Raw genomic sequence first — 27,093 nt, 5'->3', positions numbered from 1 at the left:
AAGTAACAACTATTACAATAATTAAATCCAAAAAACAATTCTGCTTGTGACAACTTACAATCTACAATGAGGTGGGGGCTGCTTGTGACAACTTACAATCTACAATGAGGTGGGGGAGATAAAAGCTACAGCAGTATATTTCCAAGAATGTATTTACAATGATGTTTTTATAATGAGATGACTGAGGTTAGTCAAAAGTCGTGGAGGCCTGAGGAGAAGGAGGAGGAGGAGAGCATGGTCAGTCATCCTCTTGATGAGGACACGGATGTTATGACTATTAGCATTCTTGCACGCATGGCTGATTTTATGTTATGCTGCCTTTCCCATCACCCTCGTGTTTTCAAAAATTTGGGTGATGGGCAATACTGATTGGTGACACCTCTAGACCCACGCTACAAGGAGAACCTTATATCTCTAATTCCAGAGGCAGACACGTGTACTAAAATGTTGGATGACCAGAGGTCACTTCTTACGGAATTATTCAAAAAATTCCCATATGAAAATGCTGGCAGCAGAGGTCACAGTTCGTTCGCCAAGCAAAGAGTACACATGAGAGATACACAACTCCAATCCAGCAGAGGCAGTGGAATACTGGCAATGTTCGGGGAGAGTTTTCTCAGTCCCTTCCATCGCCCTGGCTCTGAGGTGCAGGGGGCTCTCACAAGGAGTGCAAAGTTTGGGAAAATGCTGAGGGAGCACCTTGCTGACTGTACCAACATCCGCTGTCATTCCTCTGAGTCTTATAATTATTGGTTATCAACACTGAACACGTGGCATGAACTGGCTCTCTCTACTGCGCTGAACTCATGGTCAAGGAGCACACGGCGACTTGCTCTATGGCGGGCACTGGGCACACAGCACCTCGCTAAATGGCAGCACCACTTTTAGTGGCGGAAGCCAATGGGAACAGTCCTTTGCAGGGCCAGTGCTCTAAGGACAGAGCACGCTTCTCATCCTCCTATGCCCAGCTTGTCCACGCCAAAAATCTCTGCTGTCATGCCCACTTTCACTTAGGCTGGCTCCCTGCCTCTAGGTCACCGAGTCTGTATGCTGCAGTTTGCGCAGCGTCGGCGCTTCGGGGGCAGAGTTCACTGCCCCTTTGCTGCTCACATGGTCACAGATGGGGACTCACTCCTGCTTTGTGTTTTTTTTTCCCACAGCTTCCGGTCAGGTTCCCTGTCTAAAAATGCCCCCTCTTCCTATATAATGAGGCCTGTCCATTCCCCTATTCCTTCCCCGGTAAATAGGGGGTGCAGCCATGACAGTTCTGGACCCAACGCAACACAGGTACTCGCAGACTGGTCATCCTGACTCCGTACATATCTGGCCAATCAGTTCTTTAATGCAAGCATCATAGAAGGCATATTCTTTCAATTTTCAAGAGAAGATTGTACATTACATCCAGAACAGTTTCACTTTGAAGGCTTTGTGGTTCATATCAATCCACAAGATGACACTAGTCTCATACTTCAAAATTTCGGTGGAAAAGCATTTCCCCACAGACAGGTTGTGTATGTTCTGACCTATGTAACATCATTTGGGTGATAAATAGTGTTGAGCGATACCGTTCGATACCCAAAAATATCGTATCGGATGGTATCGCCCGATACGAAAAAAATATCGGGTATCGCCGATTCCGATACCGGAAGTCCCATTCAAGTCAATGGGACTTCTGGTATCGGAATTTAAAAAAGCCCTTTATTTCCTTGTTGGCTAATTCTACATAATTGAAAACAAATAAGAATCATGTAGAATGTATTGTGGGAGGTGGAGGAGACATTAAAGGCATAGTGGTTTATTCAAATCACATGGCATAGCATTAATTCCAATTTTTTTTTTCAAGACGTTCGAAGTTAAAAAGATATTGACTATGTTAACTTTTTTATATTTAGTCAGATATGTATGTTTCACAACTTCCATGCTCTTCACCTTCTTTTGTACTTCTCCCACACTTTCTCCTTCATGATCCGCAGCAGTAGCATTTTTTTCATCAACTTTTTCTTCACCTTATTCATCTTCTTCTTCACTTTCTTCCCATTAATTTTTTTTTTCCATTCTTCATATTCTTCTTATTCAGCTATTATTAATTTTCATATGCTATTTCTTCATCTTCTTCCTATTCTAAATTTTCTTCATTTTCTTATAGTGTCAGGTATTCCTGTAGTACTTATCTATAAAAGTTATAAGATTACACCTTACGTTCTGCCTGTCACAAAAGATTTACAACAGGATTTGTCCGCGTTCAGTTTGGCCTGCAGCAGCAGGCATTTTCCAGGGGCACCACGAGGAGGAACGGACTCACCCCCATTTACTGCTTAGTCTTCTTCTGCTTATAATTTTGATTTCTTCTATGCTGATTTTTTGTCTTATGCTTAATGTTCTTCTGCTTTTGCTTCTTCTGCTTCTTGTTCTTCTGTCTTTTGTTCTGTATCTTGGTGGTTGTCTTCATGTTCTTTGTCCTCTTGGTCATATTATTTAGGGTCATATTTCTGGTCTTCTTTGGTGTGGTCTTCAGGGTCGTCATCATCAGGGTCTTCGTCATGGAGATCAATAAGGATTACCAAAGACAATTTCAAAAAGCTTGATCTTGGAAATGTAGCAGAAGGTACAAGAAGGCTGAGAAACTGGCGAGAACCAGCTGACAGTACTGGAACCCGTAGTGGCAGCAGAAGGAACAATAGCCAATGGCACTACTGAGGAACAGCTGATGGTGCTGGACCCCGGTTACTATGCAGGAGGTACCTGTGCTAGAAACCACTACCAAGGACCAGCTGACGTTGCTGGACCTCGGATACCGAGATGGAGGCACCTAGGCCAAAGGCTCTGGCGAGCACCAGCAGACAGTGCTGGAACCCGGATGGGTAGCAGAAGGAACAAGAGCCAATGGCACTACCGAGGACCAACTGACGGTGATGGACCACGGTTACTAAGCAGAAGGTACCTGTGCTAAAAAGCACTACCAAGGACCAGCTGACGGTGCTGGACTTCGGATACCGAGATGGAGGCACCTAGGCCAAAGGCTCTGGCGAGAACCAGCTGACAGTGCTGGAACCCGGGTGGGTAGCAGAAGGTACCCATCCAAAGCAAAGTAGCCAGGCCGCAAGCCGCCGCAGTTACCGAAACCCACAGTCCTACAGGGGGTCCATGTCCCATTGGCACTACGGATCCAGCCTTCAGTGCCAGTTCCTGCAGCCCACATAGGAGTCACCTAAACTGCAGGCACCGTAGAGTCGGCTAACCCGGCCGCAAGACGACAGGACAACGGATTGGTGGCATAGTGACCTTGACACTACCCGGAAACAGCTGGCGTGCTGGAACCAGGCTGGGCAACAGGGAGTACACGTGCCAAAGACACTGCCGAGAACCAGCTGACGGTGCTGGAACCCAGATGGGTAGCAAAAGCTACAGGAGCCAATGGCACTACCGAGGAACAGCTGACGTTGCTGGACCACGGTTACTAGGCAGGAGGTACCTGTGCTAGAAAGCACTACCAAGGACCAGCTGAGGGTGCTGGACCTCAGATACCGAGATGGAGGCACCTAGGCCAAAGGCTCTGGCGAGAACCAGCTTACAGTGCTGGAACCCGGGTGGGTAGCAGAAGGTACCCATCCAAAGCAAAGTAGCCAGGCCGCAAGCCGGCCGCAGTTACCGAAACCTACAGTCCTACAGGGGGTCCATGTCCCATTGGCACTACGGATCCAGCCTTCAGTGCCAGTTCCCGCAGCCCACATAGGAGTCACCTAAACTGCAGGCACCGTAGAATCGGCTAACCCAGCCGCAAGACGACAGGACAACGGATTGGTGGCATAGTGACCTTGACACTACCCGGAAACAGCTGGCGTGCTGGAACCAGGCTGGGCAACAGGGAGTACCCGTGCCAATGACACTGTCGAGAACCAGCTGACGGTGCTGGAACCCAGATGGGTAGCAAAAGCTACAAGAGCCAATGGCACTACCAAGGAACAGCTGACGTTGCTGGACTACGGTTACTAGGCAGGAGGTACCTGTGCTAGAAAGCACTACCAAGGACCAGCTGAGGGTGCTGGACCTCGAATACCGAGATGGAGGCACCTAGGCCAAAGGCTCTGGCGAGAGCCAGCTGACAGTGCTGGAACCCGGGTGGGTAGCAGAAGGTACCCATCCAAAGCAAAGTAGCCAGGCCGCAAGCCGGCCGCAGTTACCGAAACCTACAGTCCTACAGGGGGTCCATGTCCCATTGGCACTACGGATCCAGCCTTCAGTGCCAGTTCCCGCAGCCCACATAGGAGTCACCTAAACTGCAGGCACCGTAGAGTCGGCTAACCCAGCCGCAAGACGACAGGACAACGGATTGGTGGCATAGTGACCTTGACACTACCCGGAAACAGCTGGCGTGCTGGAACCAGGCTGGGCAACAGGGAGTACCCATGCCAAAGACACTGTCGAGAACCAGCTGATGGTGTTGGAACCCAGATGGGTAGCAAAAGCTACAAGAGCCAATGGCACTACCAAGGAACAGCTGACGTTGCTGGACCACGGTTACTAGGCAGGAGGTACCTGTGCTAGAAAGCACTACCAAGGACCAGCTGAGGGTGCTGGACCTCGGATACCGAGATGGAGGCACCTAGGCCAAAGGCTCTGGTGAGAACCAGCTGACAGTGCTGGAACCCGGGTGGGCAACAGGGAGTACCCGTGCCAAAGACACTGCCGAGCACCAACTGGCATTGTTGGAACCCAGGGACAATCATGGTGAAGGCCGAGGCCTACTTGGTGGTAGTTTTAGATTGTTTGTAGGCTACAACAGACTGTCAACGTGCTCCAATTAGGCATCTGTCTCCACTCTGTTTCCAGGATTTCACGTGACCACCAACACCGCCAGTTTATGCGTACAGTAGCCGTCTGCCCAATCCACACGTGGGGTTCTGTAATGTCAGCAGATCCTCTGATGTGTGTCTGCCACTGTCTCCTGCTCTGTCCACATTCCCACCGCTTGCAGTGTGAAGGTGGACAGCGCAGGAGACAGTGGCGGACACACATTGGGTGATCTGCTCACGTAACATAACACCAGGAACACAGGAACAAGTGTGGAATGCGTGGACGGCAACTGCGAGCAGGAACTGGCGGTGTTGGACGTCAGGGGAAATACTAGAGACAGAGTGGAGATTCTTAGGGATAAATTCTTGGACTTTAGGTGCGCTGCCAGACAAATTCCATAACCACACAAGGTTAAAAATTTAACCCTTTAATCCCTACACGTTTCGAAGCATAACACTTCTTCTTCAGGGGTTGACACATGAATACAGAGAGCTGTCTCCACATTTATACATGCAGGATTTAAATTTGGCGCCATGAAAGACATGTGATGCGCCACAAAGGTCAAAGATCAGAATAGTTCAAGTGTCATAAAAGTTAACTCATCTATAATTAATAAAATCAATTGTACTTTTATTTTATTTCGCAGATGAAAATTAAAAGAAAATGAAAAGAGAAAAAGAAGAAAAAGGAAAAAAAGAGAAATGAACCCACATCGTGGGAAAAAAACGAAAGGACCGCAGTCCAACAAACACACCACCACACCAGGGAGAGTGTCCGGTTTGAAAAAGGAAAAAACTAAATGTAACTCCATATGATCACCAGAATAACCGAAATAAGATATGTCTTTAAAATGTGTATATATATATGAAAAAAGATAATTAAAAATATGTATAAGAATCATAAAATATTAATAAAAGGATCATGAAAAAAATAATAAAAAATATAAATAGTTAAGGTGTCCAAGTTTTTGTATTACCTTCAATTCCAAAGGAAATCAGTGGCACAACTCAATGGGCGGAAAATGCATACAAAAAAATAGCCCCACAAAAAATCGGATCGCTCACCATTCAAGACAAAAAATGATATAATAGGAAAAATTAATGAAAATCCATAAGATTAATATTATTCTAAAAAGAACAATGGGAACATGACACAAATTAATAAAAGAAGATAAAAACTTTATGCCGAGAATCAAGTTAACCCATTGACTATACATCAAGGAAAAAACGCAAAAAGGGGTTTAATTAAAGAACCACTGCTATAAAGAAAAAACTATATATATGTGCGCACATAATTGTGGGAGTTTTTTAATTTATTAATATGAATAAAATGTGAAAAAATATATATGGAAATAAAGTGAAGAATTGAGAAATAAAAAACAAAAAAACGCATTAGTTATTTGATTCAGAAAATTCAGTGCATGTCCAAAATTGTAGGAGCATGAGACAGGATAACAGGAATAAATTGTTAGAAACGAAAAATCATTATACCGAAAATAAAAATTAGAATTAACCCATTGTGTTTTATATAAAAGGAAATAAGAAGAAACTGGATATTGATGAGGGACCCCGTGTAATGGAAAGGTGGAAAGAAGGGGAAGAAAATACAAATATGTCCATGTATAACAGTGTATATTGAAACAGTATATATTAACAGCATATATTAAAATATATAAAATAATGCATATTAAAGATTTAAAATACATATAAAAAATATGTATATATATGTACTTATGCTAGATAATGATATTGATACGACACAAATGGATTAACACATTAGTAGAGGTTAGAAATACCAAATAACACCAATATTAGAGAAACACTTCAGAAATTTCATTTAACCCATTGGGTTTCAGGGTATTCAGCCTATAAATCCAGAATATTTCTTTCCTATTTAATTGCCCCATCCTATCCGGATGGTTGATAGGAATTTGTTCGATGGGGCTTATCCTTAATCCTTGAGGATTTTTTTCATGTTTCAAAGTGAAATGTCTAGAAAGTCCATGTAGTAAAAAGCCCCTTTTTATATTGTATCTATGGGAGTTAATTCTGAGATGTAGTGGCTGTGTGGTTCTACCAACATATTGTCTCCCACAGTCGCACTCAATTAAATAGATCACAAATTCAGAAGTACAATTAAGATAATCTCGGATGGGGAAAGATTCATCCGTGGTGGTTGATCTAAAACATTTCATTCTATGTGTTATAATACTACAGCAAGCACAATTTTTCTTCCCACATCGGAAAATGCCTCTTGGTGGACTGCTGGTCATTACAAGGGTTTTTTTCTCATTTTTTAGACGACTGGGGGCTACAAGATGTTTGATATTAGGAGCCCTCCTAAAAGTGACCCTCGGATTATTTGGGAGTACTTTTTGCAGGAGTGGGTCATTCAGTAGAATGTGCCAATTATTACACAGAATTTTCCTTATTTCTTTGTTCTCTATGCAAAATTGCGTTATAAAATTAGCGGTGAATTTATTATCATCGGCTTTAGCTTTTTTTATTCCATTAACAAAAGAATTTTGGGACATATTTAAACATCTATTATAGGCATTTTTTATTAATTTTTTGGGATAATCCTTCTTATTAAATCAATTCATCAGGATTTTCGCTTGATTTTTATAGTACTCTACGTCTGAACAATTTTTCCTTATTCTTCTATACTGGTTATCAGGGATATTTCTAAGCCATTTTCCATAGTGACCACTGTTAAAAGGTATATAACTGTTAATGTCAACATTCTTAAAAAAAGTTTTTGTTGCAATACCATTGTCCTTAATAAAAATTGTAAGATCTAAGAAGTTGATTTCATTTTTATCAAATATTGAGGAAAAAGACAGACCCCAATTATTCTTATTTATGTCATGAATAAAATTATCAATATCATTGTTAGAGTTGTCCCATATGAAGAATAAGTCAGGGGAAGGTCAGTTGGAGGTCAGGGGAAATACTAGAGACAGAGTGGAGAAAGAGGCCAAATCAGAGAATGTTTAAATCTGAAGTAGTTACAATTTGGAGGCAGCAGCACTTTGCCCTCCACACAGCAGGGGATCAGCTGACGTTACCGAACCCCACTTTCACATGAACGAGTGTTTTTTTCTGTGTGGACAGCACTTCCGAACAACAACTGACGATGTTGGAGCCCAGGGATAGTCATTTTGTAGGCTGAGGCCTACTTGGAGGCAGTTTAAGATAAGACGCTGTTTGAATTTGGAGGCAGCGGGAGAGTTTGCCGTACACACAGCAGGGGATCAGCTGACGTTACCGAACCCCACTTACACATGAACAAGTGTGTTTTTCTGTGTGGACAGCACTTCCGAGCACCAACTAGCGTTGTTGGAGCCCAGGGACAATCATGGTGCAGGCCGAGGCCTACTTGGTGGCAGTTTTAGATTGTTTGTAGGCTACAACAGACTGTCAACGTGCTCCAATTAGGCATCTGTCTCCGCTCTGTTTCCAGGATTTCACGTGACCACCAACACCGCCAGTTTATGCGTACAGCAGCCGTCTGCCCAATCCACACGTGTTCCTGTGTTACTGGGGTTCTGTAATGTCAGCAGATCCCCTGATGTGTGTCTGCCACTGTCTCCTGCTCTGTCCACATTCCCACCGCTTGCAGTGTGAAGGTGGACAGCGCAGGAGACAGTGGCGGACACACATTGGGGGATCTGCTCACGTAACAGAACACCAGGAACACAGGAACAAGTGTGGAATGCGTGGACGGCAACTGTGAGCAGGAACTGGCGGTGCTGGAGGTCAGGGGAAATACTAGAGACAGAGTGGAGACAGAAGCCAAATCAGAGAATGTTTAAATCTGAAGTAGTTACAATTTGGAGGCAGCAGCAGTTTGCCCTCCACACAGCAGGGGATCAGCTGACGTTACCGACCCCACTTTCACATGAACGATTGTTTTTTTCTGTGTGGACAGCACTTCTGAGCACCAACTGGCGGTGTCGGAGCCCAGGGAAAATCTGGAAGTAGGCCGAGGCCTACTTGGAGCCAGGTGTAAATCTGAGGTTGTTTGACTGTGGAGGGAGCAGGAGAGTTTGCCATACACACAGCAGGGAATCAGCTGACGTTACCGAACCTCACTTACACATGAGCGAGTGTTTTGTCTGTGCGGACAGCACTTCTGAGCACCAACTGGCGGTGTCGGAGCCCAGGGAAAATCAGGTAGTAGGCCGAGGCCTACTTGGAGCCAGGTGTAAATCTGAGGTTGTTTGACTGTGGAGGGAGCAGGACACTTTGCCATACACACAGCAGGGGATCAGCTGACGTTACCGAACCCCACTTACACATGAGCGAGTGTTTTGTCTGTGCGGACAGCACTTCTGAGCACCAACTGGCGGTGTCGGAGCCCAGGGAAAATAAGGTAGTAGGCTGAGGCCTACTTGGTGGCAGTTTTCGATTGTTTGTTTCTAGACTACTAATAACTGTCAACGTACTCTAATTAGGCCTCTGTCTTCACTCTGTTTCGAGTATTTCCTCTGGCTTCCAACCACGCCAGTTGCTGCTCTGAAATGCCTTCTGCACAACCCACACTTGTTCCTGTGTTACCTGGGTTCTGTAACAGCAGCTCCTCCCTAGAGGTGAGTCAGGCAATGTCTCCTGCTCTGTCCACTTTTCCACTACAAGTAGTGGGAATCTAGACAAAGCAGGAGACATTGCCGGACTCACCTGTGGAGATGAGCAGATGTTACAGGACCCAGGTAACACAGGAACAAGTGTGGATTGTGCAGACGGCACTTGAGAGCAGAAACAGGCAGTGTTGTAGGCCGGAGGAAATACTCAAAACCGAGTGGAGACAGAGGGCAAATCAGAGAACATATTAAATCAGAGGTAGTCAGAAGTTGTAGGCAGCAGTAGAGTTTGCCGTACACACAGCAGGGGATCAGCTGACGTTACCGAACCCCACTTACACATGAGCGAGTGTTTTGTCTGTGCGGACAGCACTTCTGAGCACCAACTGGCGGTGTCGGAGCCCAGGGAAAATCAGGTAGTAGGCCGAGGCCTACTTGGAGCCAGGTGTAAATCTGAGGTTGTTTGACTGTGGAGGGAGCAGGACACTTTGCCATACACACAGCAGGGGATCAGCTGACGTTACCGAATCCCACTTACACATGAGCGAGTGTTTTGTCTGTGTGGACAGCACTTCTGAGCAACAACGGGCGTTGCTGTAGCCCAGGAAATAAAGTTCAGGTCATAGAAACATGAACACAACAGGAGACCTGGATCCTGTTGCCAGCCAATTATTTATTCTGGAAGAGGACTGGCAAATTCAGGTGAGATCCAGGCCTTGTTCATTTTCAGAAAAGTAAGCCGGTCAACATTATCGGCGGATAGTCGCGTGCGACGGTCTGTTACCACACCACCTGCAGCACTAAAGACACGTTCCGATAATACACTGGCAGCAGGGCAAGCCAGCACCTCCAATGCATACTGGCTAAGCTCTGGCCATGTATCCAGCTTAGAGACCCAATACTTGAACGGGGAAGAGCCATCTGGGAGTACACTAACAGGGCAAGACAAGTAGTCTGTCACCATCTGACGGAAACGTTGCCTCCTGCTGACTGGAGCCGTCTGTGATGGTGTAGCCGTTTGTGGCGGTCCCACAAAACTTTTCCACATTTGGGCTATACTGGCCTTGCCTTGTCCTGCGGCACTGCCTCTGCTACCTCTTTGTGCAGAGTTTCCTCCACTACCTCTACCCACATGGCTGCTTTGAAAAGCACTACCAGCAACACTTGCGGGGGGAATGGAGAACATGATGGCCTGCACAAGTGTTTCTTGGTACTCCCGCATTTTTCGCTCCTGGTTCAACTGTGGTATGAGGCTTTGTAAGTTGTCCCGGTAGCGAGGATCTTGGAGGGTGTACACCCAATAATCAGCCGTGTGGAGAATGTTGGCGATGCGGCGGTTATTTAACAAACACTGCAGCATGAAATCAACCATGTGCTTCAGACTGCCAACTGGACCGGAAACTCTGTCCCCAGCTTGAGGCAGCATCTCAGCCTGCTCAGCATCACCCCACCCTCGCTGTACACACTGACTACTAGAGCCTTGTGTACCTCCTTCATCTGGAGAGATGTGTTCCTCCTCCTCCATTGACTCCTCGTCATCCTCCTCACTAAGTGTCCCCTGCCTGGGCCTTTGTGTGGAGGCACGTTGCGCAGACTTGCCAAAAACAGATGGCATTTCTGACTCCTCATCCTCGACCTCTTCAAAAACCTCCTCACTTAGTGCTTGTAAGGTTTTTTGAAGCAGACAGATAAGGGGGACAGTCATGCTGACTAGTGCATCATCTGCACTGGCCATCCGTGTGGAGTCATCGAAGGCACGCAAAACTTGGCAGATGTCCCTCATAGTGGCCCACTCAGTGGTGGTGAAGTGTGTCCGGCGCACAGTGCGACTTGTTTGCGCCTGATGCAGCTGGTACTCCATTACTGCTGCCTGCTGCTCACACAACCGCTCCAACATAAGTAATGTTGAATTCCACCTGGTGGGGAGGTCACATATGATGTGATGTTCTGGCAGGCGGAATCGGCGTTGCAGAGATGCAATGCGCGATCTTGCCATGCTGGAACGCCGCAAGTGAGCACACTCTAGGCGAACCTTGTGCAGCAGTGCATCAAGATCCGGATAGTCCCTCAGAAAGCTCTGCACAACCAAATTGAGCACGTGTGCCAGACATGGTATGTGAGTGAGGTTGCCTAGGCCCAGAGCTGCTACTAGATTTCGGCCATTGTGACTCACTACCAAACCTGGCTGGAGATTCGCTGGCACAAACCACACATCGCTCTCCTGCTTGATGGCATTCCAGAGCTCCTGTGCTGTGTGGCTCCGATTCCCCAAAGAAATTAATTTAAGGATGGCCTGTTGACGTTTGGCCACACCTGTGCTCATATCTGGCCTAACAGGCTCATGCAGTGCTGATTCCGAGGAACTAGAGTAGGAGGAGGACTCAATATGTACAGACTGCATTCCTGCAATCCTTGGAGTTGGCAGAATACGTACAGAGCCACTCTCAAGATCTGTACCCGGCTCCACAACATTGACCCAATGGGCAGTGAGGGAAAGGTATCGTCCCTGTCCATGGCTACTGGTCCACGCATCGGTGGTCAGGTGGACCTTGCTACTGACAGCGTTTAGTAGCGCATTTTTAATTTTTCCCTCCACATGTTTTTGCAGGACAAGGACGGCTTGCCTGCTGAAATAAAAGCGGCTGGGCACATTGTATTGTGGAACTGCCAATGACATAAAGTTCCGGAAGGTGTCAGTCTCCACCAGCCTGAATGACAGCATCTCAAGGGCCAGTAGTTTGGCAATGCCGGAATTCAGAGCCAGTGCTCGGAGATGGTTTGCCGAGTATGGCCACTTTTTCTCCCATGCCTGTGCTACCGATTGCTGGTGAGTGGCCTGGGAGTGTGCTGATGACTGAGAACGTGGTTCAGTGGGTGGAATTTCACTGGGTCTCTGGACAACAGTGGCAGTGGTTCTTCCATGGCGTTCCAGTGAGGAAGCCGAACCAGCTGTGTGTGAGCTGGAGGAAGAGGCCCCAACACGAGCTGAAGAGGTGGTAGGTGCTGCTGAAGGTTGGCCTACATCTTCAGTGTGTCTGTGTAACTCCACCTCGTGCTTGGTACGCACATGTTTCCACATATTTGTGGTATTGAGGTTGCTCACATTTTTCCCTCGTTTAACTTTCTGATGACACAGCTTGCATTTGACAAAGCAAATGTCATCTGCAACTGTGTCAAAAAAAGACCACGCACTGCAAGTCCTGGGAGCGCCCGTTTTCTGTTTTGGAAGAGGATTGCTCCTCACGGGTGCCAAAGTGGAGGCTACAGGCAACCAAGTCTGCCCCCGCTCTCTCCCTCCTCTTTTGGCCGTTCGGGGAATCTCTTCCTCAGAGCTGCTCCCACCACCTTCCTGTGGCTGACGCCATGATGGGTCAAGGACCTCATCATCTCCACTCCCCTCTTCAAGCACCGGCTGGTCCTGGGTTGTCTCGCCAGCACTGTACGCACCAGAAATTGGCAACTGAGTCTCATCATCATCAGATGAGCACTGAGGTGTGCTGACAATAGGCACTGGCCCACCTGCCTCTTCAGATTCAGAGGGACAAAGCAGTTGTGCATCACTGCATACTCCCTCTTCTTCACGCTCTAGAATGCTGCTTGGCTGGCCACCTCTTTCCAAGCCAACAGATTCTGAGAACAGAAGTAAAGATTGAGATGGCTCCTGTACAGGGCTCTCAGACTGCCTGGGCAATTTGGCAGGTGATGAAGAGACAGATGGTTGCTCTTCAGTGCTCTGGCCCTGGGAGGATGCGGAAGTCATTGAAGTGGATGCGTTAGCTGCCATCCATCTGACAACGGCTTCAATTTGTTTGTCACGCAGGAGTGGGGTACGGCGAGGTCCTACAAAGCTGCGCATGAAGGACTGTTGCCTGGTAAAAGTGGGGGATGCCGGGTCACTGGTGGCCGCAGCAGACACCGAATCCCCACGTCCTCTCCCTGCTGAATCCCTCCCGTCCTCTCCCTGCTGAAACTCCACAGCCACGACCACGTGCCTTACTCCCTGCCTTCTTCATCTTGGTAGACTGATAAAGATTGGCAGAAAAGTAAAAAAGGGGTGGCTTAGTGTTCTTATTCCTGAACACCTGCTAACCAGTATAAGAAACACTAGTTTGGCTAAGAGTGTGTGTACTACACTTTAATATGATTTAATGTGGCCTACACAACTGTAAAGTGGAGTGTTTGGTGAACTTTATTTCCTTTTTTTTTGGGGGGGGGAAAGAAAAGGATGTGACCAAAGTTTGAAAGCTATAGTATCACAAACTTTTTGGAGCGATTACAATGCAGGAAGCTAACCTACAATGCAATTGATGAGGCTCCAAAAAATAGGGTGATACTAGTCTGGCTGGCCCTGAAGGGCACAAGCCAGCAAAAAGGCTCCTCTATCTAATCCTATATAGTGTTTGCAACCCACCAATGACAATGGATGCGGATGGAAGCACACTAATATAGGAACAAAAATCTGGATAAATTAGCTGCAAAAAAAGGACTATGTATGAGGCAGTGACGCACGCTGAGCGGACTACAGCTAGCGGTGGCTGTAGAACACACTGCAACGTGAGCTGCACTCACACACAGAGAGACCTATCAGACAGCCAAAAACAGTGCAGAGAAATGGGCTATAGCACTGAAAGGCTGCTGAAAGGCTCCGCTGTCCACTCCTTTAGTGTTTGCAACCAACGTATATGGATACGTATGGAAGCACACTATAGAGGAGAAAAAAAAAGCAGCAATAAAATAAAAATGTGTATGAGGCAGAGACACACGCTGGGCGGCCTACAAGCAGACGTGCCTGCAGGACACACTACACAGCGTGGTTCTGCACTCACACAGCCCTTGCAGACAGCTATTAAAACAGCGCTGCTGGGCTACAAAAATGCTACAGTGGTGGATTATGTAGCCTGGGTAGAGCAATAGATATTTTAGATGATCGCTATTTCTAACTGTCCCTCACAGTCTTCAACAGCAGCCTGTCCCTAACTGAATTCACAGCAGAGTGACCAGAAATGGCGGCTGCAGCGGTTTTTATAGTGCATCATGACATCATTTCAGCAGCCAATCACAGCCGTGCCAGTAGTTAACATGCCTACATGCCTAACAGGATGTGCCCACACTTCTGAGGATCCCCATTGGCTGAATCAAATCGAGCGGGCTCCTAGCATTATGGGAACTTCCGATTCCGGTATTCGATATGAAAAAAGTATCGGAACTAAGTATCGGAATTCCGATACAGCTAATATCGGCCGATACCCGATACTTGCGATATCGGAATGCTCAACACTATTGCTGAGCAATCATCAACCCTTTAGGGACCAAACCCTCTGAAATATAGTTTTGTAAAAAAAGAACATCAATGTGGTTGGTGATTTCTACCTTACTGTAACTCTCAATGGCAGAGAATAATTTAATAAGATCTATTCTCTCATCGTCACCTAGTTTGGGATTTATTGGGGCGGAGGGCACCTGTCCAGTGCGTATTCCCAAAACCTGTGCAATCCTCTCGACCCTCAAGGACTTAGATTTCGAATTGACATAATTCATCTTAAAAATTATTTGAAAATATCTTTAGGTACAATGGATCAAAAACCACACACGTGATAAGAAAGTACAATAAAGTGCGTTTATCAAAAAGGATGGTCCAAGTAGTTAGATCCAGCAATGGTTAATAAAAGTTCACACAGGGTTAGTGAAAAACTAAAGTTCCAGGTTGCAGTCTTCGTTAGGTGTGGTTAGTTTGTTAGTATGACCTCAATGGTATGGTAAGGAGACAAAAGGGGAAGAAAAAAAAAAGAGAAACCAATTGAACAGTACCCAGACCAAGGATGCCACTAATGAATGTTACTATAAACTAACCTTTTAATGGTTATGCACATGCATAACAATGTATAAAGTGCCACAAGCAATGTAGAGGGACTCCATCCCGGAGCTTCAAATGATGGCAGTAAATCCTCTCAGACCGTATGGTGCTGTCTCGGTCATGAAGCAGTTGTGGCCACACAGCAGATGAGACAGAGGGGAAACGATAAAAAAAAAGAAAAGGAATTGAGCAATACCTGATACTAAGGTGCTGGAAAGGAAGGGGGATTTAAAACCACTAACCTGAAAGGGTTATGCAGCATGCATAACACTGTTAAAGGTATCACAGGAGCCATTTGCCACAGTGAGTTGCCTTATGTCCAGAGAGGTGGCCCCAAGGTTAAGACAGTACCGGCGGTTTAAAATCGCAGATGAGCTGTAATAGGGGTCACGATGGTGGAAGGGAAGAAGCTTGTGCGGGAGCAGCAGTCTGGAGGTGAACCGGGACCCGGGTACAGGAAACGCCGGCCGGTGTTAGAAGAGAGATGCAGCTTCACAGGAGCTCGTCTGGCGTCACGTGACCACAAGACCTGCAGGACACGTGACCAGAAGGTCCTTCAGAGTGGAGGAAGATGTCGCTCACCTCAGGCTCCTGCCGTCACCCTCCAAGGAGGGAAGTAAAGTCCAAGAAAAGTAGAAGACAGTCAGTTAGGAGCGCCAGCCATGCAGGAATAAGGGTATGAGATGCAGCTCCAGCCGGGTGCCTCAGAAGAGAAAAAAAAAAGGGTGATCCGGTCCAAAGGAGCGCAAAACAAGGGGGATAAGAATATTAGAAATTCTTATTTTTATTAGTCCCCAACGCGTTTCGACAGACAATGCATTTCGACATGACTTGCGGTTGGAAGCGGTTCAACACTTTCTCTCAACCGATGATCTTCTACCTCCTTTACAGAAAGATTTTCTGAAAAAGGCTATTTTGTTTGTTCTCAATAACAATGTTTTCTCTTTTCAGAACACCTACTACTGCCAAGTGAGGGGCTGTGCGATGGGGATGAGATTTGCCACTAGTTACGTTAATTTGTTCACAGTCCCCACTGGCGGTTGGCAAGATAGCGATGTATCGATGCTTTATTGATGATCTTTTCATTATATGGACCAGTTGGGAGTTAGAAGCACGTGAATTTACCCACTCCTTGAACCTGAACAATTGGGATCTAAAATTTTCCTCCAACTTATCCAAAACAGGTATTCAATTCTTGGACCTCATGATCAACGTTGATCACCATGGTCAAATCTCCACCTCCACTTTCTTCAAGAAAATGGATGTCAATAGTTATCTCAGTTTCTCGAATGGCCAACTCCCGAAATGGATTTCCAATATTCCCTATGGGCAATATTGGAAGGTCCGGAAGTACTGCACTAACAACACTGACTTCCTAAAAGAGGCTAAGATTTTGAAGGATCGATTCTTAAATAAGGGTTACCCTAAGAAATTACTGCAGGATGCTTTCACTAGGGCCAGCGGGTTCTCACAAAAAAGTTGTATTGAGAAAATTAAGAACAGAAGCTTAAGCAATACTGATCCACAAAGGAATGATGAATCTTCTGATTTGGCCAAATGGAGCCTCATCACGACATTCAATCAATCCCATGCTTCTATATGCAATCTACTTAAGAAGTACTGGTTTATCCTGAAGGGTGATCCGGTTCTGTCGGTACATTTGCCGGCGCAGCCTATCACCATTTTTAGGAAAAACCGAACCCTTCGGAATATTGTGGCTCCTAGTAACACCTCTGCTAGGTATTCACCTTCTCCAACCACCCAAATTTCTCCCAACCCAGGGTGCTTTGCATGCAGGGCCCCAAAGTGCCTTTGTTGCACATCCATTCTGGATAGAGTGCAACCTTTCAAATCTTGCACCACTGGTACAATGTTTAAAATTATCTGCCGAGTTACTTGTCAATCAATTTACGTTGTCTATCTGATCGAATGTGACTGTGGGTTACAGTACGTGGGTAGGACGATACAGGCTATGCACAATAGACTCAACAATCACCGTCAGAATATAAAAAACGGATTTTTACTGCATAGCCTTTTTAAACAATTCCTTTTAGTACATAATAAAAATCCAAGTTCATTGAAACTCGCTATCATAGATCACATTCGTGATGACGTAGCAAAGCGTTATGACAATCTAATCAGAAGAGAGAGTTTTTGGATCTTTAAACTTGGCTCTTTGGCTCCAGAAAGGTTAAATCTCACAATTGAGAAAACTAATTAAGGTCTCCTGGATTTCTAGAGTCATTTCATTTTATGATAAATTTCAAATTTTATATGCTCTTTGAGTGTTAACCACTTTTATCTTGTATCTTTTATTATAGTGTGCTTGTTTTTACTTTTTGCGCAAGGATTTTTATCATTTTCGTTGCTTTTATCTGCACTACTTTGCTGTAATTATGCATGATGTCATTAATTGTTCGTTGTTGCCCATTGGTTATTGCCCCTTTAAATATCTGCCCCCTGTATACTGTTCATACTGACACCTGAGGAAGACAGAACTTGTCTGTCAAAACGCGTTGTGGACTAATAAAAATAAGAATTGCTAATATTCTCATCCCCCTTGTTTTGCGCTCCTTTGGACCGTGTCACCAAGCTCTGCAACCCTTTTTGTTTTTTTCCTCTTTTGAGGCACCGGCTGGAGCTGCATCTCATGCCCTAATTCACGCATGGCTGGCACTCCTAACTGACTGTCTTCTACTTTTCTTGGACTAAGAAATTGTGGAAGACACTCAAAAAAAATTCTACTCTACCGTACCACATAAAAATGAAAGATTTCTCTGCGTACTCAAAAGTGATTTTTTGGACCCCTTTAAAATTGCTGGATTTTCATGCTGTGCTAGGAAAAGCAGCTGGCTGTATTGTGCAGTGTCTAAAAGCAAATGGAGAAAAAAAGGGCTCTGGATTGCTTTGCAACAAAATAATCTCTATTAACCTGGCAAAAAATTTTCCTAGCCAATTAGACCTGGGGCTAGGTATATGCAGTCAATATATCCTATAGGTAGCAGCAGCAGCAGACAGTAATGGAATGGACCCTCTTGATGTATGCTATGATATCTATATACACACATACAGTGCCTGCAGGCCTTGCACTGATATGTATAGAGCGACGTACAATCCCCTGCCTGCCTAACACTGCAACCTATATACTCCAGAATGAGTCCTTAGAAAGACTGTTGGTTTAGCTGAATTTGAGTAGTTTGGGATGGTAGACCCCACACTGACTAATAAATCCCCAAATCTGTCCCTATCTCAGCAGCAGCTCTCCCTACACTATCTAAATCCGGAGCTGAATGCACCGAGCTGGGCGGCGTCTGGTTTCTTATACCCCTGATGATGCTGCACGGCCAGCCAATCACTGAAAGGCTACAACAAAGATGGCTGTGGAGTATCAGTGCCTGGCAGACAATCCCTGCATGGTGATTGGATCTCGAAAGACCGCCAAAAATGCTGCGTGGAGACCTAAGTTCCCAATGAGTAATCCCGGAAATGCTCGATGCTCACCGAGTACATCAAGTACGGTGATACTCGGGTGAGTAACAAGTAGTGGTGAGCACATTGCTGTGTGTGTAAGTGTGGACACTTGACATACTCATGATTTTGAGCTCCTTTTGAGCGCACTAGTATTATTAACTAACTAATTGCCCACTTTATCTTTTTACATCAATCTTGGTAAACCAGTTTGGCTCTCCAGTTCTGTCTCCCTTGCTGTTTAGCCCATTTTGTCTTGGATTTGATGCCAATTGTCCCAACATCCTCTTTTCTGGATCTGTATTTGATTCTTTAATATATTATTGTCAATAAATTTATATTTTTTTACCATATTGTGTGTGGATCTATTCGTCGCCTCTTTGGAGCTCCTTTGCTCACGGTTTGTTTCATATATCAGTGCGATAGGTCTATTTTTGTCCATGAATGTCCTATTATGTGATCTCTATAATTGATGTAATCCTCAACTAGGATGACATTTGTCATGAGCATACTACTAATTAGCTGAATTTGAGTAGTTTAGGATGGTAGACCCCACACTGACTAATAAATCCCCAAATCTGTCCCTATCTCAGCAGCAGCTCTCCCTACATTATCTAAATCCGGAGCTGAATGCACCGAGCAGGGCGGCGTCTGGTTTCTTATACCCCTGATGATGCTGCACGGCCAGCCAATCACTGAAAGGCCACAACAAAGATGGCTGTGGCGTATCCGTGCCTGGCAGACAATCCCTGCATGGTGATTGGATCTCGAAAGACCGCCAAAAATGCTGCGTGGAGACCTAAGTTCCCAATGAGTAATCCCGGAAATGCTCGATGCTCACCGAGTACATCAAGTACGGTGATACTCGGGTGAGTAACAAGTAGTGGTGAGCACATTCAATCCTTACTAGTAAAGCTGATTTTATTTCTGAATTATTTTTAAATGCTGATGCTTGCACATTTCAAAAAATGCTGAATGTTTAGCATCCAATTCACTGAAATTAGTAGTTATAATCATTAAAAACAGTAGCAATCGGACTCAACTGAAGAAAATGTAAGGTGCACAGCTATTTATATATAAAACAATAAAGTAAAAATCTACAAATAAAAAACGAATTATGCACCAATTATACTCTTAAAATATAATCTCCCAGATTGAATGGCAGACCATTTGGTTACAATATAAAACATCCACTATGTAGGACACTTGTTAAAAGAAAAACAGGAATGGCTCGATATAAAAAAGCCTTTATTATAAACAATTTGGCCAAAATAAACAATGTGCAACACAAAGAAAAATGTGCCTATGTGGCACACCAATACATTAAAATCAATTGCAAATCTGCATTGCGGACTGTCAAATCATTTATATAAATATTATAATAATTTTCAATATAATATAATATATATATGCAATGTATATCATCAAAACTATACCAACAAAAAATAAAAAATAAAAATAGTATATAGTGAAATTTATCAAAATATAATTGTGACCAGTGCAATGGTATAAATACCCCAATCTATCACAAAGAATTCCTAAAGTGACCACTGTAATATACAATAATACAATTTATATAAAATACTATTTAACATATGAAAATAAACAAGTGCAATTGTATACAATATATTGGAATGACAAAGGTGCATAAATATATAGCTCCACTGAGCATGAATGTATAACTCCACTATGGGATGTGATAGTGAACCAACTGTGCCGAATACAATAAGAAGGTATATTACCTATCAGTGGTATAGTGACAGCCCTGTATGGTGATGCCAGGCACTCCCCGATGCGCGTTTTGGAACCAGCGTCTCCCCCCTCCCTCCCTCCCTCCTCCCCCCTCTTTCTTCTTCCTTCTCCTCTTTCTTTCTTTTCTTCTTGTTTTGCTTCTCGTCCCACTTTACCCTTAGTCTAAACATCATTTTATTTATTTATTTTTCCATGGGCTTAGGGTATACAGCTGGAAGATTGACCTCCTTATGATGCGCCGGATATTGAAATTCATCTCAATGTACTACACGTACATGGATGCCAATATTATATATTGTAATCTCTGTAATTCCTGGATTGTGTATTTCTGATATGTACAGTTGTCCCTGAATTTTTTGAAATTTTTTGGAATACTAACTTTTGGAATACCTTTTGAAATATATGCACATGCTTTAAGTTGATTTTGATGATCATAGGTTTTTGCTATATATGCTGCTCACATGTGAAGCCTTTTCCAAATTAGCTTTAATATACCTTGGAGGGGATCAGCTTAATGTAATCAGCCCCACAAAATATTGTTAACTTCACCAATATATCTTTGTCAACCACCTCAATTAATAGGAGGCCCTTTGAGAGATACATGGGCCTATACATGTGCGACAAAGGGCTGATAGCAGTGACACTCAGCATTGATAATCTATCAGATGTTTAATATAAATTATATCTCCTTGACAATTTACTATTATCTAGAGGATTTCTTAGACTGGGCAATATGCTCACTATATATAGAGGTGGTATGGATGCAAAAATCTATGAACTATGTAACTGACCAAAAGTGATTTGCTAAATTTGTATGTTGCCTCTGGATGATACGCATGGGGGCACCTCCAAGTTTGCTTTGCATGCCTGTGTTGATGGGTGAATAATAAATCACTTATTGTAACTTTATAAATCTGGTTTTTGATATACTCAAGTTAGGAGGTATTATTCCTGAACCTTCCTTATATGTAAAATATTGTAACACTATATGTACAGCGATTATTGGGGTTATAGCACTTTAGCACCTGCCTATATGTGCATACTGATCAAAAATGGTATACTTGCATAGAAGGGTTAATATGTGCTCAGCACATAGATATCAATGGGACATTTCATCTGGTTGCACTTTAGTGCGTGTACTAATTTATTGCTATCCGGTTTGGACAGCTGTGCAATGGTATGTGCTGGTTTAGCCACACTTGCGCAAGCTCACTGATTTTGAGAGATAGCTATACAAATGCCTCAATTGAGGACACTATGTGCCTGTGCACTAATAGACTGGGCATTGTATTATAGTGTGTATCAGCGCCTCAGTATTTGTTGACGCGAGATTCCCCAGACACATGCGCATTGGTAGTGGACAAATGTATCCTTGAGAGTAGAGCCAGGGCACTTGTGTTGTTGCAGGGTGGCGCATGCGCAATGGCATGGGGAGACCCAGCAGCATCGGATGATGTAAGATTTCTTCACACATGCGCATTGGTATTAGATCGGCGCCTCCTTGAGTGGAGAGACAGGGCACTTCCGCTGCGGCTGTGTGGCGCTTGCGCAATGGCTTTGCTAGGACGCTGCTTCATTAAGCCTGAGATTCATTTTTTTTTTTTTTCTTTTCCCCTGCAAACGCCCAGCTGGTAGGACTCATTAATCATTCATTACCTATATATACTGAATGAGATTAGGACATAACAATGCACTGACCTTGAGAAAGACACATTGTTGTGTCGATACGCGTGGGTCCTGGGCCCCATGTAAGTGAGATGTGTGCTTGTGCTCAGGGGCTAACCGCCATCATTCTGGGGGAAGGAGTGATTTAATCTTTACCTCTTTAGCCATATTTGCTGGTAACAAGCTGTGTTTTCATAGCATAATTGTATTTCTGCCTTATTAGAACTGAGTGCTCATGATTTGTAGGTATACAGCATATTTTTGTATTTATTTGATTATGTTATCTTTGGCTGTGTATTTAATACTGATAGCACTTCATGATTGAGGCTCATATGCTCAACAGCATATGGATAGACTACTGCTATAGCAGGAGTTAGGCAATATTAGCCAGCAATCATTTGTACTGGTTTACAGCACACTGATTGTGGAGTTACTGTGGGGCGCTAAGTATTTGACTCCTTATGGTTTAACATCATGACCCATTTTTTTGTCTATTGATTCATGTCTGTTTCTTTCCAGACTTTTTAACTGCTTTTAGACAAGTGTTTGTTAGTGTTGTTCATTGTAATAAAGAAATTTGTTAAACCTGAATATTTGGCTTGGTGGTGATCCCTGTATTTTGGTGCATACACTTTTCTCTTGTGTGGCTTCATGTTCATTTGTATGCATCAGGTGATCCCACTTCAAATTATTGAAAACTTAAATTTAGGCTGGTGCCCATTTATTCTATTTTTGCGGAGTTTGAAGCTTGCACTCATTACTTTTTTCAATTCTTTACGAGTGGTAGATTTACAGGTTATACTTTTATAGTCCTTGTAGCAAGTGGAGAAAGAGTGGTACTCACTGCCTTCAAATTCACTTTATTGCCACAATTTAAAAATATCCAGGTCAGGAGAGTAGCATGTTGAGTAACCAAACTGGACAATGATCATTTCTCACAAAGGCCCTTCTACAGGTCTTGTGGGAGAGAGAAAGTGATGAGGTATATACCTGTCACAGGTTAAATACCTCCCCCTTCTGACCTCACCACAATCAGGGCTGAATTAAATTTTCCCGTTTTAATTAAAAACAGAACTAATGCAAAAAAATAATAAAGAACAATTAAAATGAGTAAAATACAGAACACATCAAATAAAGGGAATAATGCATCAAGACCATTACAAGAATGCTGACATGTCAATTCTGTCATTAAACCCCATTGCTCCCAAGGCGCCAATGCATGATCCATCTTGCCTCCAATCTAAGCAGAAGCTTATGAAGATCACCTGCTTGATCAGGTAAAACAACCTGTTCTAACCCCGCATAATGCAATGTTTCCGGATTCCCTCCCATGGTTTTCTCTCATATGTTTTATTATTCATGAGACTCCTTTGCCCATATGAATTGAATTGAAATGTTCCCGAAATCTAACAATATTGTATTGCTTTTCTGATATAAGAATACTTACAGGGGCAAAATAAGACATAAACTAAGGGTACCGTTACACATAACGATGTCCCAGCGATCCCACCAATGATCTGACGTGGATGGGATTGCTAGGACAATGTTAGCTGATCGCTGGTGAGCTGTCACATAGACAGCCCCTCCAGCGATCAGGACCAGCGAGTACGCTGGTTACCAACGTAAATATTGGGTTTCTAAGGGCCGCGGTGCCCTTAGAAACCCGATGTTTACCCTAGATACCAGCGTGCACTGCAGGCACGGCGGGAGGTGGAGGCAGAGTGGCGCAGACAGACCGGCATAGCTCTGCTATCTGCTACTCCGGTCTGACAGACTGGAGTAGCAGATAGCAGAGCTACTCCGGCCTATGCGCTGCTCTGCCTCCACCTCCCGCCCTGCCTGCAGTGCACGCTGGTATCTAGGGTAAGCATCGGGTTTCTAAGGGCCCCACGACCCTTAGAAACCCGATGTTTACGTTGGTAACCAGCGTGCAGCGTCGCTCATCGCTGGCTCCCGCTGCCACAAGCATCGATGCGCGCTGGCCAGCGGGAGACCAGCGATGAAAAAATGGGCCAGGGCGATCCAGCACGATCAGCGATACCCCACGGGGGGCCGATCGCTGCTGGATGTCACACACAGCATATCGCTGGAGAGAACGCTGATGTGTCACAAAATCAGCGATCTCGCCAACGAGATCGCTGTGTGTAACGGGCCCTTAAGTAGTTAGTTCTGCAAGTAATGAAATCACGGACACAGTTGATATCGGGCCGATCTGTAAATGGTTCCCTGTAATATGAAAGGAACAAAAAGAACTGTATCCACATTTAAAATGACCTTTTTGGGGCACCTGATCTAAGCCAATCTTTCTGATCATTCCCAATACGGTTATGTATAAGAGTGTCCCTCAAACTAGTAGAACACCTGCAAGCAAAAAGAGGACCACTTCCGAAAAGGCATCATCATTTTTCAATACATGCCATTTTTTTTCTTATTACTGGGTGGATACAATTATCCATAGGGCCGAGCTTAAAACTGAATACAAATCTTTTTCCTTTTCTGTGCTATTTCTTTCTTTTGTGTTCACACTCGAATTGTCCTTTATAGCATTGACAGTCCTATCTAAAGCAGAATTTAAAATTGATCTAGGATACCCTCTTTTACAGAACCTCTGATACAGATCCAATGACTGCTATTAATTCTTTTTAGTCTTGCAAATTGGCTATATGACAGAGATTGTTTAGTATAATGTGGATGGGCACTATCAAAATGTAGTAAAGCATTACTGGAGGAAAGTTTGCGATTCACTTCTGTAGAGAGAATTCCCTGCTACACCTTAGTGCTGACATCAAGAAATTCTAACGATGTACTCCCAAATTTTATGTGTGAATCTCATGATCATGTTGTTGGACCAGTCAGGTGCTCCACGAATTCCTGGAATGCATTCTGAGGGCCGTCCCACACCATGAACACATCATCCATGAATCTTACATAAAGTTTTATGTGTTTCAGGAAACAATTACAAAGGGAATAATTATACCATTCCTCAAACACCGCAAGGAATAAGTTAGCAAAAGTGCATGCTGCCGGGGTCCTCATCGCAGTACCCAGCCATTGTAGTTACCAAATATTCCGAAATTTAAAAAAATTATGTTCCAAAATAAATTGCAGACCCTCACAAGCTATATCTTTGGTCTCCATAGACGTGGAGAGCCTAAATACCAGAATACCAAAAGGGGAGGGGGTTGAAGCAATCAGATTCGTTTTAGTTACTACAGAAAAGAGTCTGGATTAATAAAGAAAAGAGTCTGGATTTTGTAAATTTTGTTTGTGAGTGTCTGCAGTTTTATTTTGGAACATAATGCTTTTAAATTTGGGAATACTTGGCATTTAAAACGGATGGGTACCACGATGGGGAGTGTTTGGAAGCGACGCCGTGCTCACTGAATGGCCTCTGGCCGGGATTATGTATAGCATATACATACCTCCTGTCCAAACTAAGAAAAGCTGAATCACTGCAGCACCCACAGTGTGTGCTGGATGGATTCATAATTCTGCAGTCCTACAGAGTGACCTCAGATTTATCGATTTGGACTGCACAACCCCTTTAAGGTAAATTATACATGGAATCGTCATTTTGACAATCATCCTGATCATTGTTCTTTGAATGTGTATGGTCGGAAACCCACTTTTTTAATAAAAGGTCTATAAATTGGTGTTATGTTCACATGCCTGATGCCTTGTGGTCCTTTGTGAATTATGTAATAGCATATTTGGTATTGTACTTTATAGCAGTACCTCAACTAATTTACTGAGGTAAGCAAATGCATTTTCTTTTAACAAACTTATAGATAGTTTTAAATGCTTAAGGGCTTTTTGTCAATTTTTAAAAACTGGATCCAGAAATGTTGGCTAAGTAAATTGCCTTTTCAAATCTAATTTCAATGCTACATTAATATCAATGCAATAATAATACTTGAAACTTACATTTTATTTCTCAAAGAAATGTTGGAAAATTAGTACCTTCTTGGGCTGATCTAGACTTTTTAATTCCAGGAAAAAATGGACTTAGAGGGGAATTGTGAATTCAGCAAGATGTTTAACAAAAATGTAAGCGGGCACCATCAACATCAATAAAAATATTGGGATCATCATATGGCATGTCAAGTAAGCATCATGAAAAAAACATCAAAAGTACATGCAGAACAAAGGGATCATCAGAGGATATGAATGATATTAAAAGTCAAAATTTTATTTCAAAAGACTCATGTACAGTTGTACACATAATAAAAACAATTAAAAAATCCATTTAAGATGAAACCACACAAAAAAAATGATCCAAAAAGAGATAGGGAGTATAATACTCAAAACTCGTACCCACAGGCTTCAATAGACAAATAGAAGTAACAATATAACAGGTGGTAAATATCCAGCTACCTACAGACTGTTCAATATATTTATGCTGCCAGCACTCACAAACAGAGGCAAATAAATGCAAAAGGATAACATATAGTTCCTACAGGGGGTACTATCGCAATTAACTAATTCAATGTGTTCGGAACCCTCAAGAAAAGCCAAATACCAGTCACTGCAGCAGTCAGATAGTCACCCCTCAAAAGGTAGCAGTCAAGCCTGAAGGGTACTTGGACCCACGTGTTCTGACACACACGGTGTCACTCACCTTGAAAAAGACACCGTGTGTGTGGGAACGCGTGGGTCCAAGTACCCATCAGGCTTGACTGCTACCTTTTGAGGGGTATCTATCTGACTGCTGCAGTGACTGGTAATTGGCTTTTCTTGGGGGTTCCTAACACATTGAATTAGTTACTTGCGATAGTACCCCCTGTAGGAACTGTATGCCATCCTTTTGCATTTGTTTGCCTCTGTTTTTGAGTGCTGGCATTGAGTATTTTACTCCCTATCTCTTTTTGGATCATTTTTTGTGTGGTTTCATCCTAAATGGATTTTTTAATTGTTTTTATTGTGTGTACAACTGTGCATGCGTCTTTTGAAATAAAATTTTGACTTTTAATATCATTCA

General features: G+C 43.8%; 1 protein-coding gene across 2 annotated transcripts in view; it reads right to left on the bottom strand.

Moving 5' to 3' along the window:
- NPSR1 (neuropeptide S receptor 1) overlaps positions 1-27,093 on the bottom strand; it is an 814,072-nt gene that overhangs the window by 714,555 nt on the left and 72,424 nt on the right. The window lies entirely within an intron of this gene.

This window comes from Dendrobates tinctorius, unplaced genomic scaffold (assembly GCF_039654945.1).
Source record: "Dendrobates tinctorius isolate UK_male_01 unplaced genomic scaffold, ASM3965494v1 ptg000162l, whole genome shotgun sequence".
In the NCBI taxonomy this organism is placed as follows: Eukaryota; Metazoa; Chordata; class Amphibia; order Anura; family Dendrobatidae; genus Dendrobates; species Dendrobates tinctorius.
The sequence above is the reverse complement of the archived record's forward strand: the minus strand, read 5'-3'. Positions and strand labels throughout refer to the sequence as shown.